This window comes from Furipterus horrens, unplaced genomic scaffold, assembly GCF_987537825.1.
Source record: "Furipterus horrens unplaced genomic scaffold, mFurHor1.1.pri manual_scaffold_3, whole genome shotgun sequence".
NCBI classification, from domain to species: Eukaryota; Metazoa; Chordata; class Mammalia; order Chiroptera; family Furipteridae; genus Furipterus; species Furipterus horrens.
The window spans coordinates 50,834,890-50,851,192 of record NW_028327173.1 but is presented as its reverse complement, the minus strand read 5'-3'; the positions used below and the strand labels follow the sequence as shown (position 1 = coordinate 50,851,192).

General features: G+C 34.3%; 1 protein-coding gene across 1 annotated transcript in view; it reads right to left on the bottom strand.

Moving 5' to 3' along the window:
• The window catches only part of LRRC7 (leucine rich repeat containing 7), a 299,869-nt gene that overhangs the window by 200,146 nt on the left and 83,420 nt on the right, over positions 1-16,303 (bottom strand). The window lies entirely within an intron of this gene.

Here is a 16,303-nt window from a genome sequence, read left to right as displayed (position 1 = left end):
AGTCCAGGAGAAAGACCTCAGAAGAAATCAACTCTGCTGAAACATTGATCTTGGACATCTAGCTTCCAGAATTGTGAGGAAATAGATTTCTGTTGTTTAAGCCCACTAGCCTGTGAACTTTGTTATGGTGGCCATAGCTAATGGATACATTACCTTGTGTATATTTCTCTTTAATTGTTGCTCAGAGCACATGGGATAGAATTTCAACATAATAAGTGGCCACAGGGCTACCACACCTTCCTATTTAGTTCCCTTCTGAATACTCTCTGCCATCATGCTATGCTTCAACAACCCTCAACTAAATCTTGTTCCCAGTATATACTGTAGTCCTCACCTCTGTATTTTTGCTACTACTATTCTCTGGCTGATTTCTAACCAGACATTTAGATTCTGCTAATTAATTATCTTTCAAGGAAGCCATTTTTTACCCCAAATTGATTTTTAAGTAATGCACAAAGTTGTGAAATACAGAGACATAGAAGTGGGGGGGGGGGATCACCACAAACTTTTAACCCTAATATGTCCATTGTATTAAATAATTCTTTAACTCTTTTCCTGCTAGTCTTTTAAGACTTATTTTTACACAACAGAGATTTTACTGTACAAAAAATTTTACATTCTGTGTTTATTTGACTTGATATTATTGTTTGAACATTTTCAACATTTAAAATATAGTATTAATGATTTCAAAATATATTTGCCATGGTATTACATCAATTAATGTAATCATTATTCTATAACTAGAAATTCAGAAGCTCTTGGTGATTGCCCTGGTCTTAACAGCATGGTGTGATTCCCCAACTTCTAATTCTAGACTTTTTTCATGGTCTTTGGACATATACATCAGTTGGATCTCACTACCATAGTATTTTATGAAAATTTAATTGGTCCAAAACTAAATTCAATATTTCCACCTAGTGCCTGACCCACTTGTCCCACATCCCACAAGCCTTCTTCTATATCTGTTTATAGTACAGCAATTCAAAAATCCTTCCAAATTAGCAACCAGTGGATCATCCTGACTTTTCTTTTTCTTCAACCTTTCCTGATTCAAATTTGAGAATTTACTAAAGTATTTGACTTTATCTCCTAAGTATATTTTGTGTCTTTCTTCTTCACTCAACTGTCATTAATTTAAACTGGTTCACATGATCTCTGGGCTACTGAAATATTCTTTAAATTCATCTCTCTGGACTCCTCAATTACATCTTCCTCAAATTTGCTTCACAACTGTTACCATAACCGTTAAAGACATAAATCTGATTATGTCACTCCTTAGCTTAATTTTCTTCAGCAGATCACTGGATTCTTCAAAACTATGTTCCAACCTTTTTTCATGGCATTGTAATAGGTGTTTTATATAAATTATTTTACTCAATCCTTCTTGCCATCCTTTGAAGAAATCATAGATTTTTCCATTTTATACTAGTGAGTTTTGAAGAACTGTATGGAAACTGTTTGCTTACATGTTTATGTACCTGACTGCATTCCCAGACTAGGAACCTAGAAGAGCAAACTTTATAAAAAGTAAAAATTGCTAATGTGTCTAAATATCTATGTTAGCAAAATGTTCAATCTAAGTTCTAGTAGGCAGACTATTAAAAGAGAAATGAGACCAATAAAATAAATAACTTGTAATAAAATCATAATCTAAACTGAAATAAAATTTATTTTTATATTTCTGAATTCCTTTGGCATGGAAATGTATGATAACTTGGTAAACTTCTCTATAATAGAGCCTTTACTAGTTTATTTATACCAGAGTCCCAACGGGCCTGAAAAATGTGATTTAGTACTCCTATGGTGAGTTTAAATATATATAAACTTTTCAAGGGCTAGTTGGAAAAACAATAAACATATTGCTAAAACATTATTATTCGAAGAATAACTCATTAAATCACAAGCAGCAATCAGTAGAGGTACATATTTATCATTTCAAACATGGAAACTAACAAAGCCTTGATGGTAAGGAATAATTACCAAAGGAGCACTAATGCAGAATTGATATTTAGTGCTAACAAATTAATTTTGAAGCTAATTGAAAACAAACTTTGCTTTGCAAAACACCACAATAAGGAACGGTTATTGTTATGACTTTTATTATAATATTTAAGAATGTTCTGATGCATTTGTTATATGAAACAGTTGGTAACATATATATTCTTCAGGCAAGATTATAGTAAGAAGTAAAATGGAAAATGATAACCCTTGAAATCCAAAAGTCCATGTCTGAAAAGTCTGGGTGCACTTTAATACTAATTTATAAAATTCTTTGAATTTACTTTGGGAGAATGAAAAGATATACCCTTATAATCTCTAGCCTGCTGCTGTGGGTCACACACTGCTGGTTCTCCACACTCTCTCCAGTTTTTTTGTTCCATTTCCAGGCCCTACAGAAACAGTAATAGATCTAAAGCAAAAGCATCCTGTTGAATTTATTTTGAGGTTTTTTTTCGTTTTCTTTTTCTTTCTTTCTTTTTTGCCATTTGAGAACTTGTCATCTTGACAACTGCAAATCTATCCACAACTAAAAGTTAGATGAGGTACATTTAGGCACAATTACTCCTTTTCAAACATTCCATCTACCACAAAATGTTCTTTTCCATTGGCAATAGATTGTAGGAGCTATGTCTTCACTCATTGCTGCTGAACCTGAAATTATTGTGGTTGCAGTCCGATTTTCAGGTCACTTTTAAAGAGACTGCTACTTTGTTCTGTAGCTCTCTCTCTATCATCTATATAAAAGGAACTGTCTTCAGTCACTCATTTATTTTCATGCTCTGGAGGACCTTAATTCCTTGGCTATCAGAATCTGGTGGTAACTGGTATTAACTCCTAAAAGTTTACTCTGGCTTCATTCCACAAGTTACCTTTAGTTTTTCCTTCTGATAGATAAGCTTCATGCAGCCCAATGCCTGAAACACAGCAGGTATTTAACAAATATTTGCTTAAAATTACAAAGATATTTTGCATAGAGTCAACTGACACCCTCACTAGGAAAATAGCTGCTATGTAGGTACTGATACTTGCATTGGTGCTTAAGATACCCTTTTCAGATAAGGGATGTTATTTTATATAGTTTGTTGGGCATAGTGGAAGCAGTTTCCCTCTGGAAGGATCACCTCACTTTTATTCTTTTGGTCCATACACATTCTGTTCATACTGGCTAACTGCAGCAAGCAACTTTTTGTTGCAAGTCAATCCAGAGAGTTTTTCGAGAATCAGCTTATCTTTATCGAGAATCATGCTTCTCTAGAAAACAGAATCAACTTCCCTAGGACAGAAATGGCTTGCATATATTCATCAGTAAGTCTTGGTCTATACAATATTTTCTTTATTAATTCAAATTAATAATTCATCAAAAAGTAAGAAAAGAGGTACCAGGCAGCAGGAACACCATGCACAAAGGCCCGGAAGTAAGAGTTTAATTCAGGTGACTGGAGCCTAGGGTGTGAGGGGAGAAAGAAGTGGTGAGGAGAGGAAGAAGATATGGTTGAGGGGCAGGTCATGAAGAGCCATTATCTTAAGGAGTGAATTTTTTTCTTAAAAATCATTGAACTTGTTAACATATTTAATATAAAAAATTACTTATGGTCTGCACTTTCATTCTGGAAAACCAGAGTGGAGGGTGGCAAGAGTGGAGGCAGGGAAACAGATAATTTTCATAGTTGAGGCATGAGATGATAATAAACTGAACTAAGCCAATGGTAATGGAGATAAAGAGAGGGAAACAGATTTAAAAGTAACTAATCATAAGTTGTAATTTTGCATTTAGCTACATGATTGTTTGACAAGTAGCTGTCTTTTTTATTAAATATAAGCTCCATTAGTACAAGGTAGGGTTTATTTGGCTCACTATTTTATCTGCTATGTATAACACAATGCCTGCCTTAATAAGTATTTGCTGAATAAATTCTATAAAGAAGAAATTAAAAAATACATTCAGATTAAATGCATATTATGAATTGGACAATACAGTAGGCAGTGAGTATTCAGTGATGAACAAGGTAGGCAAGATTCCTGTTCTCATGGAGAAATTTTAGAAAAGGGAGAGATAAGTTAGTAAGGTAATTTTAAATAATAATCAATATTACAAAGAAATTAAAATAAAGTATTTGGAAAGTGCTATGGAGGGAGTGTCTAGGTCATCAAAGACTTTTAGGACAAGTGATATTTAAAGATTTTGATGATAAAAAAGGATGGATCTTGGAGCAGAAAGTTCCAGACAAAGAAAATGAATAAGCAAATTAGACACATTTGACAGAATTTGTTGATGGATTGGATGTGGGAGTAAGAAATAGGCCTAGGATGAGTCACAGGATCTAGGAAATGTTATTTCTATTATTTCTAATAAGCTTGGGAATATTGGAAAAAGTACAGATAGTGACAAATGATGAATTCAGCAGTGGAACTATTGAATTTAAGGTACTTGTGATGTGCCGCAATATGTAGGTGATAACTTACCTCTAGATTTAAGAACACAGGGGATATAGACCACACCGCTAAAGGATTGCTGCAATAGTGTTCTCCAGGTGAAACTTCTTAACTGACAGTATCTCTAGTTAACTACACTTCCTGAAAGTCTTCCCAATACCTCCTGTTATTCAGGTCCAATTAGACTCTGTTCTGTTTCAGAATTTTCTGTTAATATAGTCATCCAAGTGGAACATGATTATTAATTATTGGTAGGCCTTAGACAGGACTAATTGTTTACAGGCAGAAATATGGAAATCTGGACTCTTCTACTGCATTCTTTACTACTATGCTTCAACACTTTTAATTTATTCTTTTTATAAAAATACTTTCAATCCTATTGAAAGGGGACCAATATTTTGGGGATTTTATCCACTACTTTTTCCCAACAAAATAATCCATGGGTCATATATAAGAATCTACCACCAGTTTTCCATATTCAGTCTAGACTTAGAGGTATGGTTCAGACCTGTGTAGTATACTGCAATTATGTTCTAATACGTACTGTCTTGGGCTACAGATAGCTCCATTTACAGCATAAATAAGAAGGGAGAAAAATAGACTTCTTTACTGAGGGTACTTTTGTGGTTAATTTTGGAAGGTATTGTACTGACTAATGACCTTCTGAGGTAGAAAGCACCTTTTATGTACAGACATGCCAGAGACTGCCCTGCTACATAAATACAAAGCTACTGCAACTTCACACTGAAATATTGTCTCAGTAAAGATCACTCAACTACAAGAAACTCAATCTGGTAAATCTGCCCTCCATGCCAGATAACTTTTAAAAAGTGCCAGAAAGCTAGACTTTAGCAACTAATTTTATCAAGTGTGGGTAGGACTTGATAGCCACTTGTCTTGGAACTGCAAGAACACCTGTGATTTCCAGCTCCACCCCACACCGAGACTGCCTCATATAAAGGCAGAAAAAAAGCACCTCTGTTCTAAAACTGAGATTCTTGATTAGCTTCTTATGACATGACTGCTTCCATTGACAGCTGGATCCTGCCTCCCTTTTTTAGTACTATAGTACCAAACTTGAGTTTTATTTCCCTTGAGTTTAATTTTCTACCTCTATAAATGTACTTAGCTTTTATCAACCCTGTTTTCTAGGGCTCCTCCTCTTTAATTTGATTTCTACTCTTAGCACTCTATAAAGTCAACTGGTTCAATTGCTTGTCTTGTCCAGCAGGACTCATCAAGCACCATCCAATCTGTTACATTTTAGGAGTCAAAGTCCATTAAAGAACACTGGCAATTATCAAGTCAGCATTGCTAGATTTTTACTGATGCTCTCATTTTTAAAGCAATATGTTGATGCAAGATCATATTAAGTTGTGTCCACTGAATATTGTTTAAGAATATTCCTGAATTTATTTAAAGAACACCCTGTATGAACCTAGGAGTGTATCAACACTGTTGAAGATGTGGTAAATGATAACACAGACTCATAAATTGCTGATAACAATTGAAATAAGTAATTGTCAGTCCTTTTCAACTTCTTTTCTATTAAAAAAATGCTTCATATATACATAAAACAAAACATAACTTCTCTAACTTTATAAATATGACTCCCATATATACTTTTTTCAGCATAGCTTTAACTTTTTAAAATTATTTACTTTTTGCATTTCTTTTTCCTCCTCTTTACTCTTTTATCTTCTCACGCCCACTCCATCCTCAGGTGGCCCAAGTATATCACCCAGTATGTTGCTTATTTTATGTTTCTTGATTCTTACCTAATCACATACAAATAGAAGGCATTGTGGCATTATTTAATTTATTTTATTAAAAAACTTTTTTAATAAAAATAAAATTACATGCAGTTTTCTCAATCTTTTTTATTTCCCTCAGTAATACTTGTAAAAATCATCATTTTAATGGCTTTATGGTATCACTATAACTTTTTATTTACTCCGTTAATGAATTTTTATTTTTCTTAGTTTTTTTTGTTTTTGTTTTGTTGTTTTGGTTACTCCAAACATTGCTGTAGTAAACGTTGTAAGTTAAATAATCACCAACAGTTTTTGTATGTTGAATAAGCCAGAGACTAATTCTCTTTTATTTCAAATGAGTCCCAAATTGTACCAATGATATTAATTGAATAACAAGCCCTTTCCACTGATATATACACATTTTGTCATATTTAAGATTTTTATAAATACTAAGATTTCTGATTTTGTGTTTTGTTCCCGATTCTGCCTGGGCCTCCTAGAAAGCCCAGCCTTGGCTGGACAGGACTGCGGGGAATTGGCAGGTGGTGGTGATGGATCTCAATGGGGGGAAAGTGCAGGTCAGACTCATATAGGAAGGTGATGGGAATGGCCCCAGAACCACACAACTGTCTGTCCTGGATTCTTCCCAGATCTCCCGAAGTGCCTAAACTCAGCAGGGCAGGGCCACCAGGAGTCAGGATTGTAGGGCTTCCAGGAGTCCAGAGGGTGAGGCTGGTGGATTTCCTTGAGGGGAAGGCTTGGGTCAGGGTCATGGATGGTGAGGAAAATGGCCTACCACCAGAGACACGACTCAGTAACTGACACCCTCTGAGTCCATCTGGACCTCTACAGCCCAGGGCCAGGCAGCTGACTTGTCCATATAGTATTAGCTTTACATGGTTGGGTGACAGGGAGACCAGAGGGTGGGGCTATTGCATTCTCCCAGGCTGATGCCGTATACAGGAGAGTGTTCTACCCAAGAAAGATGGCATCTGCAGTGTGAGAGAGGGACTTAGCACAGGTATCTTGGTGGCTGTTCCTTCAGCTCTCTCCCCGGAACCACAAACATCAGGCTCTCCTCACAGGATTCTAGTCTGCTCTGTCCTCCCTTTGCCAAAGCCCAGGGTGAATGGTTGTGAATTAGATTTTGTTCACTGACCCTTTAAAAGAGTACCTGTATTTCTAGTGTCTCTCCCTGGAGAATAGAATCCCCACTGAAATTCAAGCCAGATATTGTATGGGTGCCTATTCCCAGCTCTTGTATTCTGCGCTGGGGAGCCTGGCACTGGGTTGAGATCCCACATTACTTAGGGGAACCTTGGCAGCTGAGATATCCCTCTGGAATCTCAGCCCCTTTGCCTATGGGAGTAGGACCAGCCATTTCACATCTCTGTCCTTCCTACCAGTCTCAATGTAGTTTGTTCTGTAAATCCTTGGTTATGAGTCTTCAGCTAGTTTTCAGTTGGTTATTCAGGTTGATTGTTCTATACTTAAGGTGTAATTCCAATTTGGTCCTAGGAAAAGGAGAGTATAGCTTCTATCTACTCTGCTGCCATCTTAGATCCTGTATAAATTCTTAGCTGTTATTCATAATTGTTTTTTCCTCATATGAATTTTAAGATTTTGTTATCCAATTAAAAGTCTTTAGAATTTTAAGGGAAGATAGGTTAAATAAATATTGTACTTCATTAATGAGAACTTGGGGGAAAAGATTTTTACATTAAATATTCCCATATAGCAAATGATTTATCTTTTCATTTATTCAGATATTTTATGGCCTTCAGTAATAACCTGTAGATTTCTTTTAGAAGTAGTATGTCTGTCTTGTTAAGTAAATTTATTTCTAAGTGTTACTGAGCCTGTGTTTCTATTGGGAATGAAATATTTATTTCAGTTTCTATCACCACTGTTGCCTTTCTAGAATAGAAAAAGCCTTTTGATAGTTATATATTTATTTTGACTCCAACCATATTGCAAATATCTTTTTTTATTTTAGTAGTATATTGGGGCTCAGATTTGGTAAGTGTACATAAGCATAATTGCATGGTTAACAAATAATATAATTGTGACTATTAGTTATTTCTACTGAAATTTTTAGTTGTATTTATCTTTGAAATGTGAATTTACCTCTAGGAGTTGTACAATAATGAACAATTTATTCAATATCCTTAACTTTATTTTCCTCATCTATAAATTGAAATTGATAATGACACCTATAGTAAATTGATACCATGTAGATTAAATATGTTGGTATATATAAAGCAATTTAGTGTAATGATGGCAGGTATAAAACACTGTGAAATTCTGGCTGTTATGCTACTATAGCTGCTGAAGAATTATAGGCAGAAGTCAGTTTAAATATCAAGCATAAATTTTTGAGAGAGAGAGAGACATCAGTATGAGAGAGAAACATGGACTGGTTGCTTCCCATACAGGCTCCACCCAGGGATCGAACCTACAACCCAGGTTATGCTCCCTGACTAGGAACTGAATCACCAACCTCCAGTGTCCTGGAAGACACTCCAACCAACCCAGCCAACCAGACAGGGCTCTTAACAATTTTAAAATGGAGAATAGATATACAATTTTAAATAGACAAGTTAGTAGAATAGCTTTGATTATTCTGCATATCAAGACCTTCTCTGGAATAATATGAAACAAAAAGTGACCCAAAAAATACAATGACAGACAATTATTTATCAAAATATAATCCAACAAAGATTACATATGTCATCTAATGAGTCTTTTAAAGTTTAAAAAACAATTTAAAAACCCTACCAGAGAATTGATGTCTACATAAACAAAGAAAAATAAAAGAGAACTAGAATGGTGAATTAAATTTTGTGAATTATGGAAACCATTGGGAAAAAAGGGAATTAAGCTCATAATTTGACTGTAGGAGAAAATCTACAGTATAAGGGTCTGCTCATATCATTTAGTTCAATTTAACTTAATAAATTTAACCATAATAAAGGAAGATTAACACAGTTCCTTCAAATATTAAGACTTATTAAAATCTAACTACTTGGAGTAGGTTCTCTAAGAAAGATTTTTCTTGATTTAAAAATAGGTCAAATGAACATCTAATTGACAATTTAAAGAAGAATTTTCTACTGTTTTGGCTTTCTTGTTCCTTTATCAACTTTCATAGCTCTTTACAAAAATGTAACATTTAGAGAAAGATTGGCAACATTTAAATTTTTATAATTTAGCTAAGAAGAGCTTCCACCAAAGTGATTACATTACATTTGTCAGAAGAAAGAGACTTAATATCAGAAGCCATTAACCCTAATTGCCACCAGAGCAAAACAAAAGGGAATAAAAATTCTTGACTCAATAAAAGCCTTTACTAACCAAAGAGAGGACAGAATATTCAAATTAGCTGTCTGTCAATAGCATGTGGACTTAGGGATCATAACTGATATAATGATAATTTTGATAACACATAGTAAATCTATTATATTGGTATGTGATATTAATATAACATGATAGGAAAGTTATTGAATAAATTTTAATCTGTATAATGTAAGAGCCACAATACATATAGTTATTGTCTATTTAAACTTATTTTCACTTAGCTGCTGAAAATTATCATAATTCTCAATTTGCTATATTTATTAATGTAATCCTCATGTATACAGATGGTATAAACTGAGCCCCTCTCAGCACAAACAGACTATTATGAGTTGCATATGAAATAATAAATTTGGGTTTGGGGTGATCCTGGAAAAATATTTTTAGGGGAGCATAAGAGTTTATTTTTGTTTGTGAATAGTGACATCCCTTTCTTGATCAGCTAGTTACCTAGGTTTGAGTGCAATTTGTAATTGCAAAAACCATTTCCTTAAACTTTACCCTTTTCCAGGTCTTTATAGAAAGTTATTTTTGGTTATCTCACTACTGTCATTGTCTATTAAACACCCTGTTGGGATAGAAATAAAATCCAAATTTCACTCTTCTATTTCTGACTGAAGGGGCTCTTTGTTGGATATTGACATAGAAGCTCAATTAAACTGTTCTTTGTGTGTATGTTGATTGAAAAAAGTATCTAGTCTTATAAAAATCAACAGTAAGTTATCTTGATTCTTCAAAGATATGTGAGGTATGACGATCATTCTAATGACTATTCTCTCTAAGTCTCAGAATCAAGAAAAAGAACCTTTGCTATAAACGTTTTCCTTATCACCAGTGATCACCTATTGAATTTGCCTCATAAGAAAACATATGCAGCAGGAAAAGATTGAATTATTAAATGTAGTCAAACCCATAAAACTACTTCTTAAATTTTAATAAATTCAAATGGATTATTTGAGGCAGAAATTCTTATTCTTGTGTGTTCTCTGTAGGTTTTCTCATACTATATGTTATGGTGGCTTGCTTTGAATGCATTAAAAGATTCATGGCAACATTAAACAAGTCAGCAATAATTTAATGCAATAGCTATGAGAGTTTAATAATATCACACACTATTTATGAAAGCATCCATAATGTTAAATTATTCCTTATTCATCGTTATATACTTTTTGGAATTTGCTGCCTTTGCCTGAACTAGAATATGTTCAGGAGAAAAATTATCTCTTGTTTGAACAGGCATGCCATCTTTTCTTGGCACTGGCCTCTTATTTACAGAAATTGTGCCCCATTCCACCCAGTGCCATAGTCTCCAGTCAGGGCAATGTTCCGCCTTACACTCACTGACATAACAACAAGCACGGTTAGTTGTAGCAAAAACAACATTTATAAATTAACTGGAATTAGCATGCTTGTGAACTACTGATGGAGTTTTGTGTTCCACAGCACTCTGGATGACAACAGCTTTTCTAAATTAGCCAGAATAAATCTAATGGCTTTGAATTAATCTTCATATAATCTTCATGGATATTCAGGCAATTAAATTGTTTTATTTAAGCCAAGAACACCCTGAAAACATAATAGACCTACCTTAACCCTGATATAAAACATGGTTTATATTTACTATCAAGTAAGTATAAAAACAACAAAGAAAGTTTACTATTTGACCTTAAAGTATCATGAAATATATAAATATTAGCCAGTAACAAAATATACAGACCTTCATTTTTCATTTGATATTTTTCAAGCATTGTTTCTACAAATAAACACATCTTTATTTAGTCATATTAATAACCTATATGTCTACCTTGCCAGGTTTCAGCATGAGAACATGGGACACATGATATCTCACTTAGAGTGTGGTGTTGTGCAGCGGCACACACAAAATACGGCCTCTTGTTGCAATTATGCTGTGTGGGTATTGCTGGGCCTTCTGGTTTCAATTAAAGTATTCTTTCCGAGAAAACAAATGACATTTATTTCTTCATTTATTCAACAGTCATGGATTGGTGTTCAACTTTGTGCAAGGCAGAATGCCAGGTTACTAGGATAAATAAGGTAAAAGGACTCTGTGGGCAGTTCGTTAGATGCTATTGGTCAGATAACTCAGAAAATCCAAAATAGCCACTTGTGCTATGGCAATTTAGTACAAATATGTTATGACTCAACGGTTTAGTGGGCCCGAGTGAGTGAGTCTAATATCAGCACTTTGGCTTTCTGAGCAGTTGTAATTTGGTTCTTGCTGTGTAACTGCCATTGTGAGGCACAGCAGACAAAGCAAGAGGAGCAGAATTGGTTAGCTTGGAACCCAGAAGCTCTCTCAAAATTCCCAACTCAAAGGGTGAAGAGAAAAGAGAAAAGAAAACGTCAGAAGACTTTTGGCATGGTATTATTGATGTAGCCTACTTGGTATGGTCTCCTTTCTGAATTTCTTTTTATCTTGAGCAAAGACTACTGTAGTATTTAAACTCCCCCCACCCCCACCCCTGAGAAGCTTCTCTTGGCTGTTTGTTCCCTCCTTTTGCAAGCTTAAGAGTCACTTTCATTTATCATGCATCAAATATGTGTAAACACTGTTGCGTATAATGTACATATTGTATTAATTATAATGCCTAAATACATGATAGGAAAACTGAAGTTCAAAGAGGCTAAGTCACTTGCTCTCAAGCACATAGGTACGAAAGAGATTTGAATTCAGGTTTGCCCAAGCTCCCCGTCTGCCCACCCCCACTTGGCCATGATGCCCTTCCTGCTCCTGAGGCAGGCAGGAAACCACAGGTTGAGTTAAGAAGAAAATAATCCAGATTTTATCTCTTAAACCTAAAAAATATATTGCCAACAGAATTTTTAATTTTTAAAAATAATGGTATATTATGGAAATTTGCATTGGTTTTTAAAAGATTTTAATTTTTGCTATTTAACCATTGAAACAGCTCACCTAAGAGCTATTTTTTCCAAAGCAATATTTATTTTTTATTACATAATTTTCAAGCAATAATTTTATTCTGCATGAGATTAATAAAGATTTCTAGATTTTCATTGCATCGGGTTATAAAGAGTTTATTATATACCCAAAATTAATATTCTCATTTCATCTTATTTAGTAATACCAGAGGGAAAGAAGTCAGTGTGCATTTCTGTTTCAAAATACACATGGAAAAAGAAGTGTCAGAAAACAATAGAAGAAATTTTAAGAAAGTTAATCACCCTTGTTACAATTATATCCAAGTCCTTAACTTAAAAACAGGCCAGAGTTAAAACAAAACTATGCTGAATTATTTATTTAATACTTATTTTGCAGGTAGAATAGAAACAGCAAACAAAATCAGTTTATTTCTTGGATTTTGTATCTTCTATCCAAAATCTTGTAAATGGAATGTCTGCCAGATTTTTTAAAGGAGTAAATCTGACTTGTAAACCAATGTTGAATGTTATTCATTATATTTGATAAAAATATACAAAATATTATATAAGTTACTGAATTACAGCTGAAACAAGAATTTCAGGTTTCTCATTGTTATTATAAAAGGTAACAGCTCTCCACTGCCCAAATCAATTGAATCCATATTTCTCATAGATGTTATCCCACAATTTACTGAGTTTTGGTTTTGCCTTCATCTAGGATTAGACTCTTTCAACATACTTCATTCTATGACAATCTGAATACCTATTTTAAGCGCTAAAATTTATAGCCACAATTATATTTAAATGAACACATAAAAGATACTAATTTCTTAATAATAACTTAACTAGAACAGAATTCTATTAAAATGGCTTATTTTACAATTTCAGATAGATCACAAACCACGAAATATTGGTTCCTTCAATACAACAGTGGAACATACTGTTCATCACCTATTTATTTATTTATTTTCATGAGAGCAGTGTCATCAGGGGCTGTGCAGTAATTGCTTTTGGGTATTGGGGAAGACATAAAGATTTTGTAAACACTTCCAAGCAGAATGCATTTAGTAAGTTATAGAAACTTCGGTAAAACACATCTATAGCAAATTATAATTGCATTATGAATATTTTCATACAGTGTTTTAAATGGTCCGCTTCCCTGGCAACAATATTTGACAGTCTAGAAGATGTCATAATGTCTCGCAATATACTGTCCTTCATTATTACTTTCTTTAGAATACATTTTAATTTTACATGTTATGAAAATTCATTCTGTGTAAGAATATTATAACATTTTCTTATGAATAAATATAGTCAAAGAATATATCTAAAGTTGACATTTACTTTTTCAATGAAAATAAATGACATACTAAACTAACCCAAGAAAACAAAGACCATGTATAACTACAAGTGTCAGTTTAAGCCACGTCTTTATATTGCCAACATTAAAACACACACACACACACACACACAAGATAGCAATACCATTTTGACATCTGTAGTATACTCTTTTAATGGCTAACAAAGAGTGGAATGGCTATAAGGTATTCAGTGAAATGAGAAGACAGAAAAACATTGCATTTATGCTTAATTTTTCAATAATCAAAAGGCAACTGCAGTGGACAAATTGTTTAGTTAGAAAATATCACAGAGCTTAACTTCTTATTCATTTCTGTTCCTTACAATCAATCAAGTAAGTGTTCATCAGGTGTCTACCAATTGCTTGGCATTTTTCTAGGCACTAAAGCACCATCTGACTTCATTTAGCAAATGTTCCCCAAAAACCTTCTTTATGCCCCATGTTGTTGTCAATATAAAGGTAAATAAATAAGATACTGTTGTTTCTTTTAATATTTTACAGTTTTCTTGGGGGTAAACTGATACATAACAAATCCAGTACAACGTGATAATGGCCATCATAGAAGAATACACAAAATTCTATGATAGCAGAGTAACGATAATTAACTTGCTCCTGAAGGGTCAGGAAAGATGTTACAAAGTGGCATTTGGATTGTACTTTAAAAATCATAGTATGTCAAAAAGGAGAGAAGGACGGAATAAAACATTTCTTCACTTTCCTCAGTTACCCCACCCCCATCTTAACTTTCGTAGTCTCATACCCCAGGCACACACCTGTAAAAAGCCTAAGTTCCTTGCCCCTCGTCCCCCATCTGGCATGCTTGGCAAAACCCAGCCAGCTGCCTCATTCTGTGCCTGAAGCAATGTATCTGACTTTCTGAAGAAGACTGCTCACGTGGCTGAATGGATTTCTTTCAAATATATAAGCTTACATTTCTAATGGATACTCGACACCATCAGATGATTCCCGGACACCACCCTGCTGCATTAACTCCCCCACTAAAAGAATTGCCCTTTCACATTGTCTCTCATTTCCTCAGTCTCCAACATTTCCTACATACTCTCAGCTGATGATCCTTCTTCAGGCTTTGTAGAGAAAAAGCAATGAGATGAGAATGTTTTCATCTTTCCACTCCCAAAACGGCAATCTCTGTTTATATCCATTTTGTCTAGAACCCTTATGTTTCCATATTAGAAGGACCCTTGCTTCAATGGCCACCTCCTCCACTTGTGCTCTGCCTCTCGTTCCCTCACCTCCTCAAGAATTTGGTCTTGTATTTATTTCCCTTCTCTCCTGCATCATTAATTTCCTTGTTTCTACTGGATCATTCTTGTCAACTTGCAAAGATGCTTTAGCATCATACATCTTTAAAACATCCTTTCCACAACACCATATTTTCATCCAGTTAACTGCTGCCTTCTCGTGGTTCTGTTCTGCAACTGAACTTCATGGAGACATTGTCTATACTTATTTTCTTTTTTTTAAATGTCATACTTAAACTCAAATTTAATTTTTGTGTTTATTGGTATTATGGCAGTGTTATCCTATCCCTCTAGGTGAGTGCTCAGGGAATGTTTGCTAAATTTTGGGGTGACTGCAGAAGCTGGGTTTTAAGAATATTGCTCTGTCTCCCATATCACCATAATATCTTAGTTGTCTAAAGTTATATTCCAATTTCTACTTTTTTGCCTTGTTATCTTCTTCAGCTAATCCCTCATCTCCTCAATTACTCCAATGAGGCTGCTCCTAATGCATCATTAAAATACCTTTATCAAGCTCCCATGAGAGACCTATATATTGTTAATGCCAGTGCTCAATTTTCTGTCCCCATCTTACTTGACTAAATGCAAATACCACCTTTTACAAAGGTTTTCCCTGACCAGTCTAGTCCAAAGATAAAAATAAAAAATAAGAAAACGAACGATCAACTGATCATTTAAACAACCTCCTCCCAAACTTAAACATTTTCTATGACTTCATTCTGTTTTCTTTATAGCAATTACCTAACTTATTCACTTATTTGTTTATATGTTAATGGTTTGTCTCCTTCTGCCAGTCTTGAAAGTCAATGAAGAAGAGAAACTCTGTTGTTCATTGTTGTGTCCTCTCATACCTACCTAGAACAGTGTCTGACACATTAGGTACACACTAGGTACATGTTCAGTTATTTTTAAACTGGTTTATGAGAAAGTCATATGCAATATAAAGTCATAGGCAGTAAGAACTTACAAGTAAGTGCACAGAGCCACAAACCTACAAGTCATAGTTAGTGAATTAAGCAGAGGAGTGGTTGGAGGGAAGGCAGGGGTCAGACTGAGGTCTTGAATGCTATGTTTAGTAAATTGGATATCATCATATTAGCAATGGAAAGCCAAAAGTTTTAAATTTTATATTCTCTCTTAAATATCAAATTTCTTTTAACAAAACTAAAGCACAGTATTTAAAAATGTGTATTTGTTTAATTGAATATAATATATGAGATGTTTTTATTTCTATTTAG